This window comes from Cetorhinus maximus, chromosome 19, assembly GCF_964194155.1.
Source record: "Cetorhinus maximus chromosome 19, sCetMax3.hap1.1, whole genome shotgun sequence".
Taxonomy (NCBI): domain Eukaryota; kingdom Metazoa; phylum Chordata; class Chondrichthyes; order Lamniformes; family Cetorhinidae; genus Cetorhinus; species Cetorhinus maximus.
The window spans coordinates 96,863,056-96,879,633 of NC_135897.1; the positions used below are offsets into that span (position 1 = coordinate 96,863,056).

The window sequence follows — 16,578 nt, forward strand, 5'->3', positions numbered from 1 at the left end:
TTGTTGCATCTACAGGCCCAGGTCTCTCTGCTCTTGAACCTTCTTTAAAATTGTATCATTTTGTTTGTATTGCCTCTCCTTATTCTTCCTACCAAAATGTATCACCTCACAAATGGAGTGCAGCTGAGGAAACTGAGTGAAGATTTGGAGTTTGGTGAGAGAGGAAGTTCGGTGAAGGGGGGGGAGGAGGTGTTTGTTTCCTCTTTCTGTCTTTCTCACCCTGTAGGAAGTGCTTCCTTGCTCTACCACAGGGAAAGTAGCTAGCTGTTTGGTGAGTATCTGGTCAGTGGGTAAGTTCTATTCCATCCCTAAGATTTAAAATAGGACACAAATTGGTGGTAAAGTTAATAAAATAAACAAGAAAGCAACATAAGTAAGTGATTAATATAATTAAGCAATTATTTAAAACACACTAAGGATGGCAGGATAGGTGATGTGTCAAGGCTGCAGCATGTGGGAGCTCCTGGATAACATTATGACCCAGGGCAAACACGTCTGCAGTAAGTGTTTGCAGCTTAAGGAACTTCAGCTCAGAGTCATTGAGCTGGAGGCTGAGCTGCAGACACTGCAACACATCAGGGAGGGGGAAAGTTATCTGGATGCTTTGTACACTAGGCAGTCACACTACTTAGGACAGGGTCTTCTGATTTGGTCAGTGGTCAAAGGCAGAACGGTCTGACTGTGAGCGAGGCAGGTAAGGGGACCCAGAGGGCAGGAGAGCAGGAGTGTGAGCCTCTGCAATTTTCCAACAGGTTCTTTCAGCTTGTTTGGATGGGAGTGGGGGCTGCAGGGAGGATGAGCAAACTGACCATGGCACCGAGGTACAGGAAGCCATTCAAGTGGGGAGAGCAAAAAGGAATGTATTGGTAGTTGGGGACAATATAGTGAGGAGGATTGACACTGTTCTCTGTAGCAAAGAGTGAGAGTCCAGACAGCTGTGTTGCCTGTCCTGTGCCTGGGTTCGGGACATCTGCTCAGGGCTGGAGAGGAACTTACAGTGGGAGGGGGAGGATTCAGTTGTCATGGTCCATGTCAGTACCAATGACATACGTAGAACTAGGAACGAGGTTCTGTGTAGAGAGTATGAGGACCTACACACTAATTTACAAAACAGAACCTCAAAGGTTATAATCTCTGAATTATTGCCTGAGCTGTGTGCAAATTGGCACAGGGTACAGAAAATTAAACAAATATGTGGCTCAAAGACTGGTGTGGAAGAAGTGGCTTCTGGTTTGTGGGGCACAAATTGGATGGACTGGGGTTATTTTCCCTGGAGCAGAGGAGATTGAGGGGGGACGTGATTAAGGTGTATAAAATTACGAGGGGCATAGATAGGGTAGACAGGAAGGAACTTTTCCCCTTGGTGGAGGGATCAATAACCAGGGGGCATAGATTTAAGGTAAGGGGCAGGAGGTTTAGAGGGGATATGAGGAAGAATTTTTTCACTCAGAGGGTGGTGGGAATCTGGAACTCACTGCCTGAAAGGGTGGTAGAGGCAGAAACCCTCATAACATTTAAGAAGTATTTGGATGTGCACTTGCGATGCCATAGCATACAAGGCTATGGGCCTAGTGCTGGAAAATGGGATTAGAGTAGTTAGGTACTTGTTTGACCGGCGCAGACTCGATGGGCTAAAGGGCTTTTTTTGTGCTGTAGACCCCTATGACTCTATAACAGTAGCCAGAATGTAGGACCAAGTATACAAGAAGAAATATTGGGTGCTTGTGATAAAGGGACAGCAATAATAATGTAATAATATGTGACTTTAATCTGCATATAAACTGAAAAAGTCAGATTGGCAGTAGTAGCCTGGGTGAGGACACAAAGAATGTTTTTGAGATAGTTTCTTAGAGAAGCGCATTCTGGAACCAACCAGAGAGCAGGTTATATTAGACTTGGTATTGTGTAATGTGACAGGATTAATTAATGACCTCAGAGTGAAGGCACCCCTAGGTAGCAGTGACCACACTATGATTGAATTTTACATTGAGTTTGAAAGGGAGAAGGGTGGGTCTAAGACCAGTATTTTAAACTTAAATAAGGGCAATATGTGGGCATGAAAGCTGAGCTAGTTGAAGTGAACTGGTATACTAGGCGAGGGGATAGATCAATAGAGAAGCGGTGGCAGATATTTAAGGGGATATTTCAGAATACTCAGAATAGGCATATTACTACTATATTAAAAATTCTAAGGGGAGGACCATCCATGGTTAACTATGAGAGGAAGTTGGCTAAAAATGTAAAAAAGATAGCAAGAATTTCTACAGGTAGTTAAACATGAAAAGAGTGGATAATGTGAGTGTTGGTACTCTAGAGAGTGATAATAGGAAGTTATAGTAGATAATAAGGAAATGGCGAATGAAAGGAACAAAGATTTTGCGTGTATCTTCACTATAGATGATATAAAAATATTACAGTAACAGCTGTAAATTGGGAGGTGAAGGGGAGAGAGGAAATTGGTGAAATTACAATCACAATGGAAGCGGTACTGAGCAAACTAATGGAGCTGCGGGCTGTAACGTCTCCGGGTCCAGATGGGCTTCGTCCGAGGGTCTTAAAAGTGGTGGCTAATGAGGTAGTAGTTGCATAGGTGTTAATTTTCTGAAATTCCCTGGATTCTGGAAAGGTTCCATCAGAATAGAAGGGAGCAAATATAGCCCCCCCTAATCAAGAAGGGAGGTAGGCAGAAAACAGGAAACTATAGGCCAGTTAGCTTAATGTCTGTCATGAGGAAGGTTTATTATTTATTCATTAATGGGATGAGGGCTTCGCTGGCTGGGCCAGCATTTAGTTGCCCTTGAGAAGGTGGTGGTGAGATGCCTTCTTGAACCGCTGCAGTCCATGTAGTGGAGGTACGCCCACAGTGCTGTTAGGAAGGGAGTTCCAGGATTTTGACCCAGCAACAGTGAAGGAACAGAAATATATTTCTAAGTCAGAAGGTGACTGACTTGGAGGGGAACCTCCAGGTGGTGGTGTTCCCATCTATCTGCTGCCCTTGTCCTTGGTAGTGGTCATGGGTTTGGAAGGTACTGTCCAAGGAGCCTTGGTAAATTTCTGCAGTGCATCTTATAGATGGTACACACTGCTGACACTGCGTCGGTGGTGGAGGGAGTGAATGTTTGTGAATGTGATGCCAATCAAGCGGACTGCTTTGTCCAAGATGGTGTCAAGCTTCTTGAGTGTTGTGGGAGCTACACTCATCCAGGCAAGTGGGAAGTGTTCCATCCCATTCCTGACTTGTGCCTTGTAGACGGTGGACATGCTGTAGGGAGTCAGGAGGTGAGTTACTCATCGCAGGATTCATAGCCTCTGACCTGCTCTTGTAGCCACAGTGTTTATATAGCTAGTCCGGTTCAGTTTCTGGTCAATGGTAACCCCCAGGATGTTGAACGTGGGGGATTCAGTGATGGTAATGTCATTGAACGTCATGGGGAGATGGTTAGATTCTCTCTTGTTGGAGATGGTCATTACCTAGCACTTGTGTGGCATGAATGTTACTTCCACTTGTCAGCCCAAGCCTGGATATTGTCCAGGTCTTGCTCCATTTGGACATGGGATGCTTCAGTATCTGAGGAGTCATGAATGGTGCTGAACATTGTGCAATCATCAGCGAACATCCCCACTTCTGACTTTATGATGGAGGGAAGGTCATTGATGAAGCAGCTGAAGATGGTTGGGCTGAGGACACTACCCTGAGGAACTCCTGCAGTGATGTCCTGGAGCTGAGGCGACTGACCTCCAACAACCACAACCATCTTCCTTTGTGCTAGAAATGACTCCAACCAACGGAGAGTTTTCCCTGATTCCCATTGATTCCAGTTTTGCTAGGGCTCCTTGATGCCACACTCTGTCAAATGCAGCCTTGATGTCAAGGGCAGTCACCTCAGAGAGAGAAACCAGAAAAAACAGGGAATTATAGACCAGTCAGCCCGATATCGGTAGTGGGGAAAATTCTATAGTCCATTATAAAAGATTTAATAGCTGAGCACTTGGAAAACAGTGGCAGAATTGGACAGAGTCAACATGGATTTATGAAAGGGAAATCATGCTTGACAAATCGACTGGGATTTTTCGAGGATGTAACTAGTGGAGTTGATGAGGGGGAGCCAGTGGATGTGGTTTATTTGGACTTTCAGGAGGCTTTCAACAAAGTCCCACACAAGAGATTAGCGTGTAAAATTAAAGCACATGGGATTGGGGGTAGTGTATTGAGATGGATAGAAAACTGGTTGGCAGACAGGAAACAAAAAGTAGAAATAAACGGGTCTTTTTCCGAATGGCAGGCAGTGACTAGTGGGGTACCACAGGGATCGGTGCTGGGACCCCAGCTATTCACAATATATATTAATGATTTAGATGAGGGAACTAAATGTAATATCTCCAAATTTGCAGATGACACAAAGCTGGGTGGAAGGGTGAGCTGTGAGGAGGATGTAGAGATGCTTCTGTGTGATTTGGACAAGCTGAGTGAGTGGGCAAATGCATGACAGATGCAGTTTAATGTGGATAAAGGTGAGGTCATCCACTTTGGTAGCAAAAACAGGGAGACAGATTATCTGAATGGCTATAAGTTGGGAGAGGGGAATGTGCAACGAGACCTGGGTGCCCTTGTACACCAGTCGCTGAAGGTAAGCATGCAGGTGCAGCAGGCGGTAAAGAAGGCAAATGGTATGTTGGCCTTCATATCGAGAGGATTCGAGTACAGGAACAGGGATGTCTTGCTGCAATTACACAGGGCCTTGGTGAGACCACACCTGGAATATTGTGTGCAGTTTTGGTCTCCTTATCTGAGGAAGGATGTACTTGCTATAGAGGGAGTGCAGCGAAGGTTTACCAGACTGATTCCTGGGATGGTGGGACTGACATATGAGGAGAGATTGAGCCGGTTAGGATTATATTCGCTGGAGTTCAGAAGAATGAGGGGGGGTCTCATAGAAACCTATACAATTCTAACAGGACTAGACAGGGTAGATGCAGGAAGGATGTTCCCGATGGTGGGGGAGTCCAGAACCAAGGGTCACAGTCTGAGGATATGGGGTTGACCATTTAGGACTGAGATGAGGAGAAATTTCTTCACCCAGAGAGTGGTGAGCCTGTGGAATTCACTACCACAGAAAGTAGTTGAGGCCAAAACATTGTATGTTTTCAAGAAGGAGTTAGATATAGCTCTTGAAATGAAAGGGGTCAAAGGATATTGGGAGAAAGTGGGAGCAGGCTATTGAGTTGGATGATCAGCCATGATCATGATGAATGGTGGAGCAGGCTCGAAGGGCCGAATGGCCTCCTCCTGCTCCTAGTTTCTATGTTTCTATGTTTCTTACCTGGGGAATTCAGCTCTTTTGTCCGTGTTTAAACAAAGGCTGTAATGAGGACAGGAGCTGAGTGGCCCTGGCGGAATCCAAACTAGGCGCCAGTGAGCAGGTTATTGTTAAGCGGGTGCCGCTTGATAGCACTGTTGATGGCCCCTTGGGTTGGGTTGGGTTTGTCCTGGTTTTTGTGTACAGGACATGCCTGGGCAATTTTCCACATGGCTGGGTAGATGCCAGTGTTATTGCTGTACTATAGCTATAACTGGAACAGCTTGGCTCAGGGAGTGGCAAGTTCTGGAGCACAAGTCTTCAGTACTATCGTCAGAATATTATCAGGGCCCATAGCCTTTGCAGTATCCAGTGCCTTCAGCCATTTCCTGCTATCATGTGGAGTGAATTGAATTGGCTGAAGGCTGACATTTGTGATGCTGGGGACCTCCGGAGGAGGCCGAGATGGATCATCCACTCAGCACTTCTGCCTGAAGATTGTAGTAAATGTTTCAGCTTTATCTTTTGCACTAATGTGCTGGGCTCCTCCATCATTGAGGATGGGGATATTTGTGGAGCCTCCTCCTCCAGTGAGTTGTTTAATTGTCCACCACCATTCATGTCTGGATGTGGCAGGACTGCAGAGCTTAGATCTGATCTGTTGGTTGTGGGATTGCTGAGATCTGTCTATCATTTGCTATTTATGCTGTTTGGCACGCAAGTAGTCCTGTGTTATAGCTTCACCAGGTTGACACCGCATTTTTAGATATGCCTGGTGCTGCTCCTGGCATGCCCTCCTGCACTCTTCATTGATCCCTGGCTTGATGGTAATGGTAGAATGGGGGATATGCCAGAGGTTACAGATTATGTTTGAGTACAGTTCTGCTGCTGCTGATGGCCCACAGCACCTCATTGATGCCCAGTCTTGAGTTGCTAGATCTATTCAAAATCTATCCCATTTAACACGGTGGTAGTGCCACACAACACGATGGAGGGTATCCTCAACATGAAGATGGGACTTCGTCTCCACAACGACTGTGTGGTGGTCACTCCTACCAATGCTGTCATGGACAGATGCATCTGCGGCAGGCAGGTTGGTGAGGATGAGATCAAGTATCTTTTCCCCTCTTGTTCGTTCCCTCACCACCTGCCGCAGACCCAGTCTAGCAGCTATGTCACTTAGGACTTGGCCAGCTCGGTCAGTAGTGGTGCTGCCGAGCCACCCTTGGTGATGGACATCGAAATCCCCCACCCAGAGTACATTCTGCGCCTTTGCCACCCTCAGTGCCTTCCCCAAGTGATGTTCAAGATGGAGGAACATTGATTCATCAGCTGAGGGAGGGCGGTATGTGGTAATCAGCAGGAGGTTTCCTTGCCCATGTTTGACCTGATGCCATGAGACTTCATGGGGTCCAGAGTCAATGTTAAGGACTCGCAGGGCAACTCCCTCCCTCCTTTGCTGCTACTTCTGCCGGGTCTGTCCTGCCGGTGGGACAGGACATACCCAGGGATGGTGATGGTGGTGTCTGGGACATTGTCTGTAAGGTATAATTCCATGAGGATAACTATGTCAGGCTGTTGCTTGACTAGTCTGTGAGACAGCTCTCCCAATTTTGGCACGAGCCTCCAGATGTTAGTAAGAATGACTTTGCAGGGTTGATAGGGCTGAGTTTGCCGTTGTTGTTTCCGGTGCCTAGGTCGATGCCGGGTGGTCCATCCGGTTTCATTCCTTTTTTGAGGCTTAGTAGCGGTTTGATACAACTGGGTAGGCTTGCTAGGCTATTTCAGAGTCAACCACATTGCTGTGGGTCTGGAGTCACATGTAATAAAGATGACAGATTTCCTTTCCTAAAGGGAATTAGTGAACCAGATGGGTTTTTACAACAATCAACAATATTTCATGGTTATCATTAGATTTTTATTGGATTCAAATTTGTGGTGGGATTCGAACCTCGTCCCCAGAGCATTACCCTGGGTCTCTGGATTACTCGTCCTGTAACAATACCACTACGTTGTCGCCTCCCAAGGAGTCATAAAGTTATGCAGCACAGAAACAGGCCCTTCGGCCCATCATATCCAGCCATCAAGCACCTTTCTATTTTCCAGCACCTGACCTGTAGCCCTGTATGCTGCGGCGTTTCAAATGCTTATCTAAATATTTCTTACATGTTGTGAGGGTTCCTGCCTCTACCACCCCCTCAGCGAGTTCCAGGTTCCCACCACCCTCTGGGTGAAAAGATTTTTCCTCAAATCACCTCTAAACCTCCTGCCCCTTACCTTAAATCTATGCCCCCTGGTTATTGACACCTCCACTAAGTGAAAAGTTTCTTCCTATCTACTCTATCTGTGCCCCTCATAATTTTGTATCCTTCTATCAGGCCCCCCCTCAGCCTTCTCTGCTCTAAGGAAAACAACCCCAGCCTATCCAATCTCTCTTCATAGCTGAAACGCTCCAGTCCAGGCAACATCCTGGTGAATTTCCTCTGCACCCTCTCCAGTGCAATCACATCCTTCCTATAATGTGGCAACCAGGACTGCACACACTGTGGCCTAACTAGCGTTTTATACGCCTCCATCATAACCTCCCTGCTGTTATATTCTATGCCTCGGCTAATAAAGGCTGGTGTCCCATATGCCTTCTTAGCCACCTTACCTACCTGCCCTGCTACCTTCAGGGATCTATGGACATATACACCAATGTCCCCTAGAGGTGTTAGAGTCAATCGTTAAAGAGGTTATAGCTGGGAACTTAGAAAAGTTTAAGGTAATTGGGAAGCGTCAACATGGTTTCATGAAAGAGAAATGATGTTGAACCAATTTATTGGAGCTCTTTGAAGGAGTAACATGCGCTATGGATAATGGGGAGCCTGTAGACATGCTGTACTTGGATTTCCAGAGAGCATTTGATAAGGTGCCACATCAAAGGTAACTGTGGAAGATAAAAGCTCATGATGCAGGGAGTAACACATTAGCCTGGATAGAAGATTGGTTAGCTGGCAGAAAACAAAGAGTATGCATAAATGGGTTTTTGCCTGATTGGCAAGATGTGACAAGCGGAGTCCCGCAGGGGTCTGTACTGGGGCCTCAACTTTTTATAATTTACATCAATGACTTAGATGAGGGGAGTGAAGACATGGTAGCTAAATTTTCAGCCGACATAAAGATAGATCGGAAGGTATGTTGTGAAAAAGACGTAAGGAGTTTGCGGACAGATCTCGAGAAGTTGAATGAGTGGACAAAAGTCTGGCAGATGGAGTATAATGTGGGAAAATGTGAAGTTGTTCACTTTGGCAGGAAGACTAAAAAAGCAGAATATTACTTAAATGGAGAATAACTGCAGAATTCCGAGGTGCAGAGGGATCTAGGTGTTCTTGTGCATGAGTCACAAAAAGTTAGTATGCAGGTAACAGCAAGTAATCACAAAGGCTAATGGAATGCTATCCTTTATTACGAGAGGGATTGAACATAAAAGTAAGGATGTTATGCTTCAGTTATACAGGGCATTGGTGAGACCACATCTCAAATAGTGTGTGCAGTTTTGGTCTCCTTATTTAAGGAAGGATGTAAATGCATTGGAGGCGGTTCAGAGGAGGTTTACTAGATTGATACCTGGAATGAGTGGGTTGTCTTATGAGGAAAGGTTGGACAGACTGGGTTTGTTTGCACTGGAATTTGGAAGAGTGAGGGGTGATTCGATTGAAGTATATAAGATCCTGAATGGCCTTGACAAGGTGGATGTGGAAAAGATGTTTCCTCTTGTGGGTGAATCCAGAAGTGGGGGGCACTGTTTTAAAATTAGGGGTCACCCTTTTAGGACAGAGATGAGGAGAATTTTTTTCTCTCCGAGGGTCGTGAGACTTTGGAATTCTCTGAATCGGAAGGTGGTGGAGGCGGGGTCACTGAATATTTTTAAGGCGGAAGTAGAGAGATTCTTGTTAGGCAAAGGAATCAAAGGTTATCAGGGAATAGATGGGAATGTGGAATTCAAAACACAAACAGATCTGCCATGGTCTTATTGAATGGTGGAGCAGGCTCGAGGGGCCGAATGGCCTACTCCTGCTCCTAGTTCATATGTTTATATTCGCTTCTGCAATGATTTTCATCTGTCACGTGTCTACTTACATCACCACCCTGAATCTATCACTATCTTCATTGTTTATTACATTTCCAGGTTTTGTGTCGACAGTAAAATTTCAAAGCCTTGCCCTGTAAACCTCTCAAATCCAATCCATTAATGTATTTTAGAAACAGTTGTTGCCCTTCTACTGACCCTTGGGGAACTGCATTGTTTACCTTCCTTCCTTCAGAAAACCAGCCAATCACCAAAGCTCTATTTTCTCTCCCTTAGGTAATTTTGTATGCCATTTTTGCCACTGCCCCTGTGGCACTTTATCAAACACCTTTTGAAAGTCCACATACACAACATCAGCCGCACAGCCCTTGTTCAGCCTCTCTAGTAATCTCAATCAAGTTAATCAAACGCAGTTTGACCTGCACAAATCTGCCCTGGGTTTCCTTTATTAATCCATGCTGGTCGAAGTGACTGTTCATTTTAACTTGGATTATTGTTTCTGACAGCACTGATATTAAACTGATGGGTCTGTCGTTGCTGGGCTTATATTGATGCCTTTTGAAGATGGATGTATCATTTGCAATTCTCCAGTCCGCTGGCACCAGTCCTGTATCTAAGGAGGATTGGAACATTATGGCCAGCGCCTCTGCAATTTCCATCCTTACTTACCTCAGCAACTGAGGATGCATCTCATCCAGTCCTCGTAACATATCTACTTTAAGTATAGCCAGCCCATCAAGTACTTCCTCTTACTTTTATCTCATCCAGTATCCCAGCAACCTTCTTGTTTACCATAGTTTTGATAATCTGTTCTTCCACGGTAAACACCAGTGCAAAATGTTCACTTAGTGCCTCAGCCACGAACTCTGCCTCCACCACCAGATCTCCATTTTGGTTGCTATTCAGCTCCACCACTCTGCCAAAAATCCTTTTATTGCCTGTAGAGGAATTTGGGTTTCCTTTTATACTGCCTACCATCTATTCATCTTCCTGCTTTGCCCCTCTTATTTTCTTTTTCACTTCCCCTCTGTACTTTTTACATTCAACCTGTTCCATCTTTGCATTATCAACCTGATATTTAGCACACACCCCATTTTCTGCTTATGATTTACTCTGTAACTCCTTCACTGTCCAGGGAATTCTGGATTTTATTGCCATTCCTTTCCCCATCGTGGGAATGTACCTTGACTATTCTGGTCCCACCTACTCTTTAAAGTCCACCCATTCCTCTAAAGTTTACAGAGTGGGCAAAGGGGTTAATGGGACCGAGGAGAGAGGGTTTACAGAGAGAGAGGGTGATGGGATTAATGAGACCGAGGAGAGAGGGTGATGGGATCAATGAGACTAAGGGGAGAGGGATTACAGAGAAAGAGGGAAATGGGGTTAATAAGGCTGCAGGTTTCTCTGATGCCACTCCCGAATTTTGGATTTTACTCTTACTCCTTTTAATGGTTCACAGTAGACCAAGGCTTTTATGAACTTAACCTTCCCTCTTCATCCTTTGCCTTTTAGTCAGAATCACACTGCTGTTTGTGGAATTTTGCTGTGCTCAAATAGACTGCTGTGCTTCCTACATGACCACAGAGACTACACTTCGAATGTATGTAATGTATTCCCACTAAACTGCTGACTAACCAGCTTCCCTTCCTGGCTCCCAGCTGATCGTGTTAAACGGTTCTCCCCGCACTGTTCCCTCTCTTTCAAATCTGCCACCATTACCCCTCTCCTCAAAAACCAAACCCTTGTTCTTTGCATCCTCATAAACTAACTCCCCATCTCCAACATCCCTTTCCCCTCCAAAGTCCTTGAATGTGTTGTCACCTCCCAAAATACATGTCCATCTTTCTCAGAATTCCACGTTTGAATTCCTCCAATCAGGTTTCTGCTCCTGTCACAGTACCGAAACTGCTCTTAGTCAACTCACTAATGACATGATGGGCCGAAGGGCCTGTGTCTGTGCTGTACAACTCTGACTCCATGACATCTAATGTAACTGTGACAAAGGTAAACTTTCCCTCCTCGTCTTTCTCAACCTGTCTGCAGTCTTTGACACAGTTGACCCACCATCGTCCTCCAACTCCTCTCCATTGTCATCGAGTTGTGTGGGGTAGCTCTCACCTAGTTTCATCCTTATCTATCTAATCATAGCAGGAGAAACATTTGCAATGGCTTCTATTCCTGATCCCACACCATTACGTCTGGAGTCCCACAAGGATCTATCCTTGGCCCCCTCCTATTTCCCATCTACCCGCTGCCCCTCGGTGACAATATCTGAAAGCACAGCATTAGTTTTCACATGTACGCTGACAACACTCAGCTCCACCTCACCACCACCTTTCTCGATCTCTCTGCTTTTTCTAAATTCTGAGCTGCTTGTCTGACCTCCTAAGCGAACAGAAATTTCCCCCAATTATGTAATGTCTATGGTTGCTGGTCCAAACTTTGCTTCCTGGCCACAAACTCTATGCTTCTCTCTGGAAACAGTCCGAGGCTGTACCAGACTGTTTGCAAGCTTGGTGTCACCTACCTAATCCTTAAATGAACTACTGACCACATATCTACTCCATCAGTAAGACCGCCTATTTCCACTTCCATAACAATTGCCCGACATCACCCCTGTCTCAGCTCATCTGCTGCTGAAACCCTCATCCTGCTTTCCCGACCTCTAAACTTAACCATTTCAATGCGCTGCTGGCTGGTCTTTCACCCTCCATAAAGTTGAGCTGATTCAAAACGCTACTGTCTCTGTTCTAATTTGTGTCAAGCCCTCTCTGCTCACTGACCCACACTGGCACCTGGTTAAGAAGTGCCTTGATTTTGGGGGAGACCCAGGGTAATGCTCTGGGGACCAGGGTTCAAATCCAATCACAACAGATGGTGGAATTTGAATTCAATAAAATCTGGAATTAAAAGTGTAATGATGACCATGAAACCATTGTCGATTGTTGTAAAATCCCATCTGGTTCAGGGAAGGAAATCTGCCGTCCTCACCTGGTCTGGCCTACATGTGACTCCAGACCCACAGCAATGTGGTTGGCTCTTAAATGCCCCCTGATCATGGGAAATTAGGGATGGGTGATAAATGTTGGCCCAGCTAGGGACACCCACATTAAATGAATGAATAAAAAAAAAATGTTCATCCTTGTTTTTAAATCCCTCAAATGGCCTCGCCCCTCCCTATCTCTGTAATCTGCTCAATACCCACAACCTTCTGAGGTCTCTGTGCTCTTCCACTTCTGGTCTCTTGATTTTAATTGCTTCACCATTGGTGGCCATGTCTTCAGCTGTCTAGGCCCAAAGCTCTGGAATTCCTTCCCTAAACCTCTCCGTTCCTCCCTACCTTTCACCCTTAAAACCCACCTCTTTGACCAAGCTTTCTGCCAAGTGCCCTCATCTCACCTTATGTGGCTCTGCGTCAAATCTTGCTTTATAACTCTTGCCTTGAGGCATTTTATTACACTGCTGGCACTGTACACATGCAAGCTGGTGTTGTAGTAGTGCTTTGGGTCATCCTGAGGCCAGGAAATGCACTGGAGTAAAGCAAATCCTTTCTTTCTTTGAATGGCTCAGAAATTGTGCCTCTTTGTACTTGGTTTGAACCTCAGATAGGGTTAAACATCCTGACAACAATTAGAAATGACATTTTTAGATTGATCATGTTAAACATTGTATCAGGGTGGATCCCCTGGAAACAACTCCAGTGTTTGGCCCACCTGGCCTGAACACCAGATGAAAAAATACATTCAGAAAAGATAGCTGCACTCAATAAAACACAGGTCAGACCTGCAACCATGTCCATACACCGAGGAAACGCCAGAGAGAGAAGGGGGTGGAGGCAAGACTGACATTTATTGTCCATCCCCAATATACTTTGGGAGTTGAAACAACTAAGGGACTTGTTGGGTCACTTCAGATGACAATTTGGGTCAGTTGGTGTGGTACTGGAGTCACATATCGGACCAGACCAGATTTCCTTCCCTAAAGGACATGAGTGAACCAGGTGGGTTTTTAAGTCAATGCGACAGCTTTGGGGTCAGGTTTACTGCTCCAGCCTTTTCTTTCCAGGTTTATTTTAAAGTCAAAATCATATTGATCAGCTGCTGTGGTGGGATTTGAAATCTTGATCCGGGGAACTTTGGACTAATATAATATATTTCATAGACATGCTTTTTTTTATAGTTCAAACACCATAAGCTGCACGTTCTATCATTCGATACTAGAACCAGGTACATAGTTCCAAAATAAAACTTCTACTGACCTGTACAGAGGGAGAGGTGTTCCCAACTCCGGTGGTGTGGAAAATCTCACAATTCTTGGCTCTTTCAAAAAGAAACAGAAAAATTCATGAGGCTAGTTGGTAATTTCAAATGCTTAAACCATCAAAAGGTGATTCTGGGCAGCAAAAGAGAGAAAAAGGAACATACTAGGAATCAGACACAGAAACAGAATTTGTTTTCCTTCCATCAGTCTCAAGTTTCTCCTCAAATATTTCAAATAACATATACACAATCTAAAACATTAGACATCTTTTCAGCTTACAAGAAATGATGAACCTGCTGTTTCTGGTATCAACAAGTAAAGTTACAAAATCCAAATATACCATCAGGCCAAAACTAAAATCCACCTGGCAAGTGGGAATTAAATGTTTGAAGTGAAGTGAATCCTGGGAATTAGACACCATTCTCTTTGCAGTCTTTGCAGTATATTACCAATCACATCTGTCTAATTTGACACCCAATAGTGAACCACCAGGCCTGTACAGCTTTGTCACTGTATAACACTGGTGTACAGGACTGGTGGGGACAGGTCTGTCACTGTATAACACTGGGGTACAGGACTGGTGGGGACGGGTCTGTCACTGTATAACACTGGGATACAGTACTGGTGGGGACAGGTCTGTCACTGTATAACACTGGGGTACAGTACTGGTGGGGACGGGTCTGTCACTGTATAACACTGGGGTACAGTACTGGTGGGGACGGGTCTGTCACTGTATAACACTGGGATACAGTACTGGTGGGGACGGGTCTGTCACTGTATAACACTGGTGTACAGGACTGGTGGGGACAGGTCTGTCACTGTATAAAACTGGGGTACAGTACTGGTGGGGACAGGTCTATCACTGTATAACACTGGGATACAGTACTGGTGGGGACAGGTCTGTCACTGTATAACACTAGGGTACAGTACTGGTGGGAACAGGTCTGTCACTGTATAACACTGGGGTAGAGTACTGGTGGGGACAGGTCTGTCACTGTATAACACTGGGGCACACTACTCGTGGGGACAGTTCTGTCACTGTATAACACTGGGGTACAGTACTGGTGGGAACAGATCTGTCACTGTATAACACTGGGGTACAGTACTGGTGGGGACAGGTCTGTCACTGTATAACACTGGGGTACAGGACTGGTGGGGACGGGTCTGTCACTGTATAACACTGGGATACAGTACTGGTGGGGACAGGTCTGTCACTGTATAACACTGGGGTACAGTACTGGTGGGGACGGGTCTGTCACTGTATAACACTGGGGTACAGTACTGGTGGGGACGGGTCTGTCACTGTATAACACTGGGATACAGTACTGGTGGGGACAGGTCTGTCACTGTATAACACTGGGGTACAGTACTGGTGGGGACGGGTCTGTCACTGTATAACACTGGGATACAGTACTGGTGGGGACAGGTCTGTCACTGTATAACACTGGGGTACAGTACTGGTGGAGACAGGTCTGTCACTGTATAACACTGGGGTACAGTACTGGTGGGGACAGGTCTGTCACTGTATAACACCGGTGTACAGGACTGGTGGGGACAGGTCTGTCACTGTATAAAACTGGGGTACAGTACTGGTGGGGACAGGTCTATCACTGTATAACACTGGGATACAGTACTGGTGGGGACAGGTCTGTCACTGTATAACACTAGGGTACAGTACTGGTGGGAACAGGTCTGTCACTGTATAACACTGGGGTAGAGTACTGGTGGGGACAGGTCTGTCACTGTATAACACTGGGGTACACTACTCGTGGGGACAGTTCTGTCACTGTATAACACTGGGGTACAGTACTGGTGGGAACGGGTCTGTCACTGTATAACACTGGGGTAGAGTACTGGTGGGGACAGGTCTGTCACTGTATAACACTGGAGTACAGTACTGGTGGGGGCAGGTCTGTCACTGTATAAAACTGGGGTATAGTACTGGTGGGGACAGGTCTGTCACTGTATAACACTGGGGTACAGTACTAGTGGGGACAGGTCTGTCACTGTATAACACTGGGGTACAGTACTGGTGGGGACAGGTCTGTCACTGTATAAAACTGGGGTACAGTACTGGTGGGGACTGGTCTGTCACTGTATAAAACTGGGGTACAGTACTGGTGGGGACTGGTCTGTCACTGTATAACACTGGGGTACAGTACTGGTGGGGACAGGTCTGTCACTGTATAACACTGGGGTACAGTACTGGTGGGGACAGGTCTGTCACTGTATAACACTGGGGTACAGTACTGGTGGGGACAGGTCTGCCTTTACACATTATAATTCATCATGGAAAAGAATGGCGAATTCAACAAAACAATTCTTCGAGACAGGAACGGACTTCATTCATGCAACGAATGCCTGTGCAAAACTGCCTCTCTGGGTGAAGAAAGACTGCTCACACTCTCAATTCATCTGTGTCAGCTTGTATTTGCATTTCAATTGCACTCAATGTTCTACTGGAAGCCTGTTTCAACTTTCGAGTTTCTTCAGAGCTCTGAAGAAGGGTCAAAAGGACTTGAAACGTCAACTCTGTTTCTTTCTCCACAGATGCTTTCAGACCTGCTGAGTTTTTCCAGCATTTTCTGGGTTTTTTTTTAGAAACAGTGTGTTTATTTTTCCCAAAGATTACTGGTAAAACTTAGTGCTATGAGACGTTTTTATTATCAGGATGATAAAGTCCAGAGACATGGTGAAACAATGGGAATTTGCATTCAAAGGGGAAAATATGTATAAAGGAGCGTATGCTGTGTGTAAGGTTGGCATTTTAAGATCTAACAAGTGTGAAAAGCCTTCAGCGCCTATGTCTCAAGCTGCTGTCTTCAAAGGACTGAAATTAAGAAATTTGACTTGTTCAGGGCATCATGTTTCTTTGCCTGGGTCTTTTAAAATCTGTCTTACTGCTGCCTTAATGAAAGTGTAACTGGGAGTCGGATCAAGTGGGTGATT

At 45.5% G+C, this 16,578-nt stretch overlaps 2 protein-coding genes across 8 annotated transcripts in view; one reads left to right on the forward strand and one right to left on the reverse strand.

The window, feature by feature from the left end:
* The window catches only part of lpp (LIM domain containing preferred translocation partner in lipoma), a 467,959-nt gene that overhangs the window by 343,478 nt on the left and 107,903 nt on the right, over positions 1-16,578 (reverse strand). For 5 of the 6 annotated variants that reach the window (XR_013579645.1, XR_013579643.1, XR_013579644.1 and 2 more), the window contains exon 2: positions 13,628-13,688. The gene's annotated coding sequence lies outside the window, so the exon portion shown is untranslated. The remainder of the gene's footprint in view (positions 1-13,627; positions 13,689-16,578) is intronic. The other variant, XR_013579646.1, reaches the window with a different exon arrangement.
* Positions 1-16,578, forward strand: part of LOC144694055 (B-cell lymphoma 6 protein homolog) — a 396,731-nt gene that overhangs the window by 125,221 nt on the left and 254,932 nt on the right. The gene's annotated exons all lie outside the window — the stretch shown is intronic.